Consider the following 13591-nt stretch of genomic DNA (forward strand, 5'->3'; position numbering starts at 1 on the left):
AGGAGGCAGACCCAACCTTGGCGTTGCTGTGTCCAGTGTGTGCTTTACGCATCTATTTGGATCACAAGCAGAGCTTTAGAAGCGCCGAGCAGCTCTTTATCTGTTTTGGCGGTCAGCGGAAAGGGAGCGCTGTCTCCAAACAGAGGATCACCCACTTGGTCATTGCTGCCATCATGATGGCATATCACACTCAGGACGTGCCGCCCCCGTGGGGCTACAAGCCCACTCTACTAGGAGTGTGGCGGCCTCCTGGGCCCTGACCAATGGCGTCTCTTAGCAGACATCTGCAGAGCAGCGGGCTGGGCAACACCCACACCTTTGCGAGGTTCTACAATCTCCGGGTTGAGCCGGTCTCGTCCCGTGTATTGTCAGGTACGAGCAGGTAAGTTCCGGGACAGCTGGCCGGGTGTACCGCTTGCGCATAGTGCCTTTCCCCTCCCCTGAGGTGAACACGTGCACTTTGACTCCCAGTCATGTTAACAAGTTGTGATCCCTGGATGACTTTCCTCCTTAGCCCTGTGGCAGACGAGTTTGCGGAGAAACTCGCTGCCAGCTCAGTACATGTGCTAACTAAGCCCTGTACTGGGGTAGGTGCTCCACATGCACTGGTTCCCCATAGGTGACCCCATGTGATATATCTTCCGCTAAATCGTTTCCCTGTTAGTAAACTGCGTCTTCCTTGGGCAGAGGTTTCTCTGCCCCCGGTCAATGTTTGCTTCCGACAAGACTCGGTAAGACCATGTGACGCATTTCCACTCAAAATCCCCCCCCCCCCCCCGGGCAGGGTGTGGTCTCCATGGTGTCTTCCCCTTGGGAGTGACACCCCCCCCCAACGTAGACACTTATGGCCCCAAGTCGGTCTTCCCCTTGGGAGTGACACCCCCCCAACGTAGACACTTATGGCCCAAAGTCGGTAAACAGATTCCACTCCCACTTTTTGGGGAGAAATAAAAAAAAAAAAAAAGAGGAAAAGAGGCCACGGCTGGGCTAGCCTCCCTGAAGGGGCCGTTCGACGCTCATAAGAGCGTTGGGGGAGGTTACGTGATGGCCTGGTGCACTGGCTACGAGGCACACAGCGGTCTGCCCGTCTCGCACCGCCAGTCAAAGTAACACAGTTCAGCTTATTGTGGTGTTTCGTATAGGGACCCCTAGTGTCACTACATCGACACAACGTCGAGTGAGTGTCAGATAGGGAAAGTCCTGGTTACTTTCGTAACCTCCGTTCCCTGATGGAGGGAACGAGATGTTGTGTCTCTCTTGCCACAATACTGAACTACCCGCTGAAATGGCCGGGACCTTGTCTCGGCTCCTCAGCACAAAACCTGAATGAGTGGTTGCGAGCCAGCTCCTTTTATAAGCGTATGACTGGGGGAGTGGCATACAAATTCCACTCGCTAATTCCCACTGGCCTTTTTTCAAAATCAGAGGTGTTTGGGGCTCCCAAGAGTGACCCCTAGTGTTACTACATCGACACAACGTCTCGTTCCCTCCATCAGGGAACGGAGGTTACGAAAGTAACCAGGACATTTTATCAGAATGGGTGCTGTGGCTGGTACCTGTGCAGAGAAAAATATCAAGGACATCTTCAGGGAGAAAGACACACTATAATTTGAGTTAGAGTGTAGAGACACTGTCTGACAGGTTATATAACTTTCTCTTTGTGACTTAGTTTGTACCTATCAGTGTGAGATATTCTTCTAAAAACCTTTGTTTGTGTTCTGCAGAAGAAAGTAAGTCATACACATCTGGTATGGCATGAGGGTGAGTAAATGAGGAGAGAAAGTTCATTTCTGGGTGAACTATTAATTTAATAAATGATGAAAGACATGGGAAAACATTCAAATATTTTTAGATGCAGTATAGTGAATCACTGCAGGACGCTGCAGAAACTTCTCATGTCGACTATCCGTATATATTTATAAACCAACTGGTTTTCATGTCATAAAACCTTGAATGTACTTTGGTATAAACACCATCATTTAAATTCAGTAAAGTGAATGGGGTCTTGAATGCAAAACACTTAATGATGTCTGATTTCAACTCTGGATCCATGCAGAGCATTCCTGTGATTCATAGGATAATTTCAAGTAAAAAAAGCAACATCCTCTCAACACTGTAAATGTATATCTCCTTTCACTGTGACTTTGCACCCGTTCCATCTTAATGTTAGGCAAAGGTAATTAAATTGTCACTTTGAGATTCAAAAATGCAGCAGTCTCCACATTCCACTAATGCAAATGAATATCCGTCACTTGGAGATGACTTTTGAATGGCTTCATTACATTATCAGCACCTCTGATTTGTGTGAGGACCTGTGCCGATAAAGCAACCCACACACACTCACATACTGCCGCTGATGTCTCAAAATGAACATCTCCAACTAGAGAGAAGTAATCATTCATTTGATGGCTTACTGTTTACATTCGTTTGTTGTAATCTGTGTGCATGTGTGTATGTGTGAGACAATTCTTTGTACCTTGAGGGAAATCTAACTCTTAATCACTGTATGAGAATAATTATGCCTCCAATGCAATTCTGCTGATAAACTCACAGTTTGGCACCGGGCCCTCAGGAGCCATGGCTTCATATAATTTTAGACAAGACGACAGATTAAAAACAGATAAAATCACAACATGAATTGCAAAAAATGACTCTCATCTGTATTTGTGCAGAATAATGAATTAATTGTCATTCAAAATACTTCATGGAGGCGCACCAGTAGCGGCTGCTGTAACATTAGCTTAGCTTTGTGTTTAGATCTTTTGTTCCTCAGTGCAATTGACTCAAGCACACAAACAATAACATGGGACTTAAGGGGTTTTCTGTATTCGTTTGTGCCTAGATACAAACCCTGACAGACATATGCAAGCTTTTGTTTTCTCTCTAGAGTCCTAAACACTGGTGTCTTTGTATTTCCCACTAACTGTAGCTACACAACCCTGTCTCCCTCATTAAATTATAAATTAATGGGAACAATTGAGCCATAATTGATAGGCCTCTCTGTTCATTCTCCTCACATGCTCTCTTTATCGGGCACATTGTGACAAATCACAATGGGTGTTTTCTCTGCCACCTTTTCAGCTCATTCAAGTTTAGACTGGTACCATTGTTCTGGCCTCAGCCTGATAAGGTACTGATAATGTTAACCTGTTATAACATTTGCAAAAAAGAAGGCAAAATAAAAGACCCCAACGCAGCCACCGAATTAGCGACTTTGAATCGTCAGTTTGAACATGAAAGATTAGCATACTGATTGGACTGATTATTTGTAATTGCAGTTGGAAGTGAAAGAGGGCCACACTGGATTGTGTTGGTTTCCATTCCAACTAGCTGAAGTCATGAGTTTTATAATGACCCAGCCATCTCAGATATTTAATTAATTTTTCTTATCCTTTCTCATGTTTAATGGAGTGTATGTGTGTATATATGTCATTATTTTATTAATAATAAATGAAAGTAAAAATAAAAGTGTTCCTTTGATAATCAAGTTGCACAATTACATTAAAAAAATTGTTTGTCTAAAATGCTGTGGCAGAAATCCTCTCTTAACATTTCTAACTTTGGTCAGTCCAGTCGAGTCACAATTTCACCAAATCTTTTGCTTTAAACAAAATTGTCATCACCTACCCACCCTCATATCGCTCAAATGCAACATGACTTTGTCCCGTGTCATTGTTTTATCAAAATGTCAAAACTACTTTTGTTCCACATAAAGAACATGCATGCTGATGGTAATGACTGGCAGTCAAGTTTTTTTTTTGGTTTTTAATCAGAGTTGGGTGTAATCCAATTACAAAGTAATTAGTTACTGTAATCCAATTACATTTTAGCCAAAAAGTAGTGCACTGTATTAAATGTTTTAATTCTTGTAATCAGATTACAGTTACTGACTTTAATTTATTTACTTTTAAAGTTCATTATATGGTTATTCTTATTTCTAATATATTATGTAAAATACATGAATTATGGCCCCATAACGAGTGATTGAAGGAGAAATGGGAGGTGCTGAGTGTTTGACTTGTGTATTAATGAACAAGAAATACAGACATTATTTAGCAAATACACATCGGCTAAATACTATATTAGGTTGGGAATCAAAGGTCTTCTTTCACATTAAGCAAAAAGAAAAAGCATTAGAGCTAGACTAATGTGTATTACAACTGATTCAATCATGCATATTTTATACCAACGCTGAAAATAATTTAGTATGAGATATCTTTCAGTTGTGTGACTGTGAGTCTGTTATAATCTGACAAAAAACTGAAGTCGCCCCTCCATTGTACGAGCTGGTATCGCCCATCTAGTGTCTCGCAATCACCCTCTAGCGTAGACAGTGGTGTCACGTGGTACCTCTTTTCTCAGTGCTGGCCAGGATGGGCCAATCACAGTCATTTATTGTTACTGGATGAGGATTTTTGAAAATTCTTTTAATAAATTATGCTTTGGAGGTTTTCCATTCACAGGAATCCTTGCAATTATTAGTTTTTATTAAAAATAAATATCCAGTGGAAAATGTCTCCAAAAGTGATATAAAACGTTCTGAAATTTGAATACGGATGATTAAAGGATTCGGTTTTCAGAGCATTAAATGCTCCTTGCAGGAATAAAACTTTGTGTCTCACAAGACACAGTCAGTGGCTCACAACATGTGCAATTTCGGTCTGTAGGTCAGTTACCCAGGCAAAACAAAAAATTGTGACAAGGAAATCTATGTGAATTTGCGTGGGAATTACGATGAGCAAGAGCTTTCACCTGAGGCAGAGCGAGTGTCCTTCAAAGCCATCTGCCAGCATTTGCACCAGCTAATTAATTTGTCCTTCACAGGATGTGCCACTACTGGCGAGGGAATACAAATTCTGACAGATGCCGAATGAGAGACAGTCCTAATGCTCCAGGAGATGCGGTGTACAGTCTAGAGAATATCGAGACACCTAGGAAGATTAATAAATCTTGATGGGAGAATGAAGATGGTTTGAAAAAACTAAGAAAGACAGACACTCAAGCTGGGAACTGTAAACTTTGAGTCATAAGTGTGTGCTTTCTGAGCCTTCAGCATTGAATGCATTTACATAATATTTCATTTCCAACACAAACAACTACAACAGCAATCATTTCTTTGTAAATCTTGAATGAATGAAATCTCAGCTACCACCAGGGTGACTGCCCAAGAACATTATCATATATAACATTCGGTAAACAAGATCTGCCTGCAGCACAAACCAATGCAGATTGCTTCTCCACTTACACAATATATTTAGACACTGCCACCTCCAGTAGTTCAAAGAACCACTGCAGATTATATGAGACAATGGAAGGGAGAAAACAATGTCTGCAAGCCATTCAATTTGTAGGAGAGAATTTTTGTTCTCAATGGGAGCTTGTGGGTTCTTGTGTACACGGAGGCCCCCAAAAAAAATAAATTACATTAAACATTTTCACTTGAATATCAAGAGATTTTAAAACAGGCTTGAATTTACTTCAATTTATAGATTTACTCAAATCTAGTTCATTTATGCCAAAGAATCCCGATATTGTTCTTCTGGGCCATATTACAGAACTTAAGTCTTATGTTAAAGGCATAGATCACCCAAAATTAAAAATTATTTCATCATTTACTCATGTTGCCTTCATGTGCTATCAGAATGATCCTACTTCCCTCTTCTAAAGTGGTAATTCCGAGTAAGTCGTGTTCAAGTGGTTTGTTGTCGGAAAGAACAGGAAGCATGGATAATGCCAGGTTCAGTCGCCCATTGTACAAAGGGGCCCCAGTTTGTTCCTGGGAGGCAGCAGATGCCCTAACCCTAACCCCACCCCACCCTAATCCTAACCATATGTAGCCTGTAAGGCCGAGTATCCTACAAGGAACAACCAGAGGCAACTTTCTCCCATCGCAGGTTCATTCATACATATTTCTTGAGGAACTTTATTTTTTGACACATAATAATTTTCACGGTGTAAAAATGTACAACATGCATTAAATGGTTGCTGACATACATAAATGAATATGACTAAAATGGCAAGCGCTAACAATTAGCTGCATTTAGAAAAATGAATAAAACTTGTCATTCACTACTGAAACCGTACTCTCCTATGCCATGTTGAAAGTTTACAACTCCTCCCAAATAAGATACTCGGATATCAAATTTATCTCAGAATTTCCCAGTTGTAATTAAAACTTGAGGGGTCATTCATGTGCAACTTCCGAGTGTAAAACTCGTTTTTATGATAATTCCAATAGCACGTGAAGGCAGCATTACTCTCATGTTATTTTAAACCCACATTACTTTTTTCTTCCATGGAACTCAAAAGATGTTGTGCAGATTGTTTGTCACCATTCACTTTCTTTGCATCTTTTTTCCTTACAATGAAAGTGAATGGTGACTGAGGCTGTCATTCTGCTTCACATCTCTTTTTGTGTTCTACAGAAGAAAGTCATACAAGTTTGGAACAACATGAGGGTGAGTAGATGGCAGAATTTAAATTTTTGGGTGAACTATCTCTTTAAGATCTGACAAGTTCAGTGTTCTTATTGAGATCCTAACTGAAATTCAAACAGATTAAGGTAAGGGTGTTTAATACGGTAAGGTAAAAAGTAAGGGTGTTTAATACGGCCCCTGGTGAGGATCTTAGACCGAAGGTAATTTTTAAATGGCAGGTATTAATGTTACAGACACACATACACAACTCAGAGAGACGTTTGTTTTGGTGCAATTCATGCTAATATATATATATATATATATATATATATATATATATATATATATATATATAAATAAGAGATAAGGAGCATTAAATGTTGACAAAGGTTTAAAATGTTTCACCTCTGTTCAACAAGAGTCTTCCCAACAGAATGATAATGCAACCACACATACTGTTCACACTAGTTTTCACTCTTCTCTATATCTAGGTCTTTCTATATTTGCCCAGTTTCGCTTTCCGCAGCACTTTTTCTGAATAAATGCTCCCATTCTGGTTAGAAGCAATACTCCCTGGTTCTTAGAAAGACACACTCAGCATATTGAGGTCAAAGGAAACCCAGAATTTAAATTGATGCAAAAAGTGATTATTTATAAAAGGCGTAATGAGGATTTGGCACAAATGTATGAGATGTGGAAATCACTTAAAGACCTTTCCTACATCTCCTGTCCAATGGCTCATTGATGTTTGAGCAAAAATTTGTTTTTAGTGAACAGCTTTTCTTGAAAGACATTTGCTCTAATGAACAGTACGTCATCATAATACTGTAGAGTATTAGAGGCTGTTAATTTGTGTAGGTGTAGCAGTAGGCGTTTACTCCACCTGATGTTGATCGGCAGTTAGTGATTAGTCCTGGTTATGTAGGCTATAAATACGCAGTGTGTGTGCTACCTGGATGTGCGTCATCCTAAGCGTCATTGTGTTGCACTTTTCCGGTACTGTGTGTGATTGCTTTAGAGGTAAGAGCTGCGAGCTAGCGACAATATTGCGGGCTAACCTTGTGCAGGGTGATATGGGCTTGTTTGTTTTAGTGGACTGAGGAACTATACAGTGGACCCTCGTCGATGATTGTCTCCAGCTGCAAGCTTCTTTCCACGACGGGAACAAGGAGCATTGTATGATAGTAAACAACTTTCAGGTATCTTTTCCAACCTTCACACTGAACTTATCACTCTATTGCGAGCTCGTTTGGTGAGTTACCTCTTTGTTTGTTCCCTTGTGTTTAAATTAGGGGTTTTCAATGTTGCGGTGGGCTGTTCTGAGTGTTTAACAAGTGGCTACGATAAATCATGTTGCTGCCGCTCAAATGACTTTTGCCGTGGGTACATCGCTGAGTGTTACTGATTTCACAGCGTGAGCTGCGCGGTTGGCCTAATCTGGACTAGTGACTATCTCCACTGTGAAGCTGCTTCAACTTCCTCGCTGCCTGCTGTTCACTCAGATAAGAGCATTTTACTGTGTGGTTGCCTTCATTCTAGCTCTGACTAATATTGGTCATCCAGAACGTAATGAGACTCCTTCTGGGTGTGCTTGATGCTCATTTCTTCCAGTCATCACCATGTCTATTTTTATTGTTTGGTTTGATTCTTTTTGTGTTACTTTAAACTTTGATTTTTTTTTTTTTTTTTTTTTGTTTATTCAAAGTTGCATTTATTTGCTTTGTAATTTGTGGATATATGGGATGGCTTTCTTGTTTTGATGTATGTGTTTGGGTTCTGTGTGTTTAATTGAATTTCTACTGACCCAAGGGTGCTCACTGTGACAATTACGAGGTATCTGCTTGGTATGTATTCCCCCAAAATGTGAGCCGCGTTATTATCTGTATAATAGTACTTTGTACTATTGAGGGGAGTGCTGTGTGCTTTTGGGTTTAATAATTTAATTTTCTTTCTATTGTCTTCCATCCCTTATTTCTGGGTTATGGAGGGTTGTTCTCTCCTTGTTTATGCTATGTTTATTTAAATGTTGTGTATGCCTGTTCCTTTTGTGTGTTTTGTATGATTTCTTTTTTTATATATACAGAATTGGGGCTGCAAGAAGATAAGCTATCTGATCTGTCTTCCTCCTGGTGGTGGTGCTTGTAGTGGTTGCTGTGCACAATACTGAGGTGTCGTGTGCCAAGTGTGGTGAGTGCACGTGTGGCTGCGGTGCCTTTTTTTTTTTTAGGAGATCAGGGAAGACCCCTTGGGGTGAGTGATCTTGCGTGCTGACCCCAATTCCTATTTGAATTGTGTATTTTTGTGGTTTTCTTTATTTTTCCTTTTTGTATTTTATTTTGTGGTGATTGTTTGCTGCTGGATCATTTTATTAAATATTTTATTTTATTATATATGTATTATATATTATTATTATTATTATTTATTATATTATATTTATTATATATTTTTATATTTATTATTATTTTATTTTATTTTATCTTTTGTACCTCACTCCAACTGATATGAACCTGTGAGCCTTGTGTGCTCTTAACTTGTCTGGAGTGATTCCCTGGTATTAGGCCCCCAGGGTGGCGTAGTCGGCCTGTTTAAACACATTGCTTTTTTTGCATTACACTTTTTGGTTTCATTTATTGATCTTTATTTTTTATTTTGTTGTCCCTGTACCCCTCGATCGCCACAGGCAATAAAAATGAAAAACGTTCCTAATTTACTGCCATAAATTGGGCAGAAACTTAAGGCAACACTTTGAGAATACAACCACATTTAAACCCTTAGTTCAACCAGTTCAGCCACTTTAATCTTAGACACCTTCTCTAATTATTGGCAGCGTACTTATCCTATGCGTAGTATGTACCTCGCTGGTGATGGGGAAAGTACTTTTGTGTGTGTAGCAAAATAATTTACCTGTATTTGGAAACCATGTCTTTAAGTTTCTCGACATCACAGACCCCTTTGTGAACGTAAGTTCATAAATTTAAGTTTTGGCAACCTACTTTTACTATACACTAATATGTACATTGCTGGTGATGGCAAAGTACACATTTGAGTATGTAGCAAAATAATACACCAGTATTGGGACGTAGCATGTCATAAAAGCCTCTAGACATCACAAACCACTTTGTACTGTTGCATGCTAGCATTACCATCTAGCTAAATTTAATGGACTTAAAATGACAAATTACTTGGCTTTTAGGTTGCTTTATTACTTTTGCAATATTACTTTTAAGGTTGAATATGAGCAGAATTAGGACATACTGTATCATGTCATAAAATTGTGTAATGACACCGCAGACGCTTTTGTGTACTAGCATAGCTATCTAGCTACATTAATTGACTTAAAATTGAACAATACTTGGCTTTAAGGTTCATACATTTAAATACTGCTGTGACTACTTTGGCCTTGCATTCCTCACCACTTCTCTTAAACACCAACAGTTGGAAAATTATCACAAACTCCCCTGTTTACATAAAACAAGGAGCTGTGCTGAATATTGCTAAAGTATGCATGTGTATATACACTTTGAAAACCCATTGTTAAAAGTATAACATGTGGGCACCTTTATTTTAATGTTCTATGATTTGAGATTTCTAATTTCTGGCAACCTAAGGTCATGAAACTAATCAATAATTTTAAACAATTGATCTCTGCTTGAGTTATTTTTAATTCATTATCTAATACTAAAATGAGCATTTGAATTGACTCACCTTGCCTCAGGCCACTAATGTAACATTACATTGTTGGAACAAACTGTGGGTTTCAATTTTATGCTGGATTTACCAGCTTGACAGGAACAATTCTCATCCAATAATGACTGGACTGTTTTTAGACGGCTCTGCTTTCCTCAAAGGAGGTTTAGATTGTGTGTGTGTGTGTCTCTCTCTCTCTCTCTCTCTCTCTCTCTCTCTCTCTCTCTCTCTCTCTCTCTCTCTCTCTCTCTCTCTCTCTCTCTCTCTCTCTCTCTCTCTCTCTCTCCACTGAGCTGTAATGATGAGAAACCCAAACAGCCTGTGAGCTAGACAGAAGATAGGTTTATAAAAGATATGTGCAGGTGTAATCAATTGAGGGAACAGACCTGTTAATCACAGATTGTCACAAGGAGGGGATTTCTTGGTTGACCCACAAAATGAACCCGATTTTCCATTGAAACTTATTTTGGGATTACAGTATATAGGAGAGGATCTGCCTCCCCTCAAATCATGGCCATTCCATTATTAGCTACCATTTACATGATAGGAGCAGGTGGCCAACAGGTACAACAACATACCTGATTCCTGGTGTGTTTCATCATTTCTGCCCTAAATCTTTTGTGGAGATACATTTTTCCCCAAAGAATGCACCAGGTGTGTTCAATATACAGGTATGGCATGACACAATTGAGCCAATACAGAAACAATTGCTGTGCCATTTGACCTACCTAAACTATGTATTAAAAGTATGTACTTTGCTTTTGATGGCAAAGTACACATTTTTAAGTGTGTTGCACAAGGGCACACCAGTACTCTACTGTATTTATATTTCAATTAAAAGTGTCTGTCTTTGCTCTCCGCACAAAACCTTACTCAAGAGCACTCTGGAGTCTGGAGCCAAAGTAATGTGGATTTATTTGGCACCCAAGTATTTAAATACATTTGGTACACAGATGCAACAAGTCTCATTTGTAGAGCTGCTCCCATCGACATTTCGGTTATGATTCCGGTCACGCAAACAACTTTCATTGAGTTTAATTAACTTAATATCTCCATATAGGGCTGTTTATCTTGCTGTTAGGTAATCTGATTAGTCCGCACACAGAGTGGCTGGGTGTTCACTTATACACTTACATCCTTTCCTCAGATGAATCTTTTATTGATCAGAGAAGTGCATGTCCAACTGTTGCATTATTCATACTGCAGTTTGCACACTTTTAGAGTACTTTATTTATTGTGAAATACATTGCAATATTTCAATTTAATGTGTTCAAAATAAAAAACTATATAGCACTGGGGCTAGTTTTTTCTTTTCCAAAGTCATTGTTAAAGCTGAAGTGTGATTTTTCCTATCCCATCTTAATACACAGAGGCGACTACATTTCAGCCATTTTTAGGTTGATTTCCCCACCCAAAAAAAAAATAAATAAAAAAAAAATAAAAACATTGCCTTTTTTGTTTTTGTTTTTTGTTTTTGCCACTAACGGTGAACAAATTACACTTCTGTTCAAGCATACACCAGATAGGCTAAAATGTTGTGTATTGGCCAGTATAGAACACATATTAAACAATCAGATATAAAAAATCAATAACCTGCTTCAATGTGAAATATCAAACATCATTCTCCTTTCTCCAATAACAGTCCAGGGGCCATGCTTCTGTTTCCTGTAAAGTCTGAATCAGCCAGTTCAATCATCTTGAGTGAGGCCCTTAATTTATTTTCATTTGCTCTTCATTTTTCATGGCTTCTAAGGGATTTCAAAAGGATTTCTGTGAGTGGGTCACCATCTGCGCAGTAGAAACAGTATGCCATCAGAACTCACACCTCCTTAAAGAAGTTTTTCATGGAGAGAAAGAAGTGGAAGACCAGCCACATTCAATGTTTATAAAATTAGTCTCACACAAAAAAAAGAAAAAAAAAAAAAAAAAGAAATACACTTACAAATGAGTTTTGGAGTTGGAGTTAGAAAGGAAACGGTAGAAATCTAAGTTAGGGGCTCCATATGGCTGATTGGCACATGCCATTTCTGCTTATTAGATCCAGCACTCAGAGTATTGGTGAGCCAAGATAAAAAAATAAAAAAATATGGCCCTATAAAGAATGGAATCATTTTAAAAGGAAAAGCCAGAATAATCAAGTAGAGTTCTGAAAGTGCATACACACCACTTAAATTACGTTAACTAAAAAGTAACACTTTATACACAGTAACACAAATCACATTAGTGGAAGCAAAGCCTGTATGGACCTATTCACTACTTATTATTCAGAAGATTATTCTTAATCATTTAGGAAAATCTAATTTAATTTGTGCTTTCAAAATTGTTTGAAACTTTCATCAGAAACTCAGTTGAGAAAAAAAAATTTCCTCAGTATTGGCCTTCTTTGATTTGGCTGTGGTTTTGAGGGTAAATCTTTGAAGAGCATTTTGAAGGACAGCTGAGGTACAAAGGAGTTAGATAACAATGAAAAAGGATCTATGAGGTGTGCCAAGAAAACATCTCACCTGTGCCAGATCAATAAAACAGCTGAACCGAGAAGCTACAGAAGAAAAGAGGGCTTTTAGCGAAGCACCCTAGGTAAAGGAAGGGAGAAATGACCTTTTCTTATAAAAAACCTATTATCATTTCCTTTTTGAATCAACAGCGCATTACATAGCCTACTCATTCTGTAGACTGCCAAATTTCAGCAAAACCTACTGAACTATTCATGACAAGAGAACACTAATAATGCATCTGTATTGCATTGATCCTCAACGCTGTTTCTTCAAACCACCAACTCTTATTAACTTCCATTAATTTCAGTGTGAAAACTTAACACTTTTTACATCTAAAAGACATAACCATAAAGTCATAAATCACACTCAGTTTCCACACCAGAGGGTAATTGCTTGAAACGATGTTAAAAACTAACAAACAAACAAACAATGCATTTAAAGTAAAACCAAAGTGACAATTCAGTTCTTTTGAATTTTACACTGATATGGAATAAGAAGAAGACAAAATGAGACAAGAGAAAAGTATGTGTGTGAGAGAAAGCCTCTGGCGTGTTGTCAGCTCAGCTGATAACTACCACGCTTCTCCAGTGCTGTCATGTTTTTTGACTGCCAAAACTCATCTGGGCTAAAAACTGCACCTTAACAAACCAATGAGTGTTGTGGGGGCCGGAAGGGGTTTTTGAAATGTGTAGCTACCTCAATGGTCCTAATAAAGTGTAAAATGTGGTCTTCTGCTGTTGTTGCCCATCCGCCTCAAGGTTCGACATGTTGTGCATTCTGAGATGTTATTCTGCTCACTACAATTGTACAGAGTGATTATCTGAGTTACTGTAGCCTTTCTGTCAGCTCGAATCAATCTGGTCATTCTCTGTTGACCTCTCTCATCAACAAGGCATTTCCATCCACAGAACTGCCACTCACTGGATGTTTTTTGTTTTTGGCACCATTCTGAGTAAACTCTAGAGACTGTTGTGCATGAAAACCCCAGGAGAT

This window comes from Myxocyprinus asiaticus, chromosome 45 (assembly GCF_019703515.2).
Source record: "Myxocyprinus asiaticus isolate MX2 ecotype Aquarium Trade chromosome 45, UBuf_Myxa_2, whole genome shotgun sequence".
NCBI lineage: Eukaryota > Metazoa > Chordata > Actinopteri > Cypriniformes > Catostomidae > Myxocyprinus > Myxocyprinus asiaticus.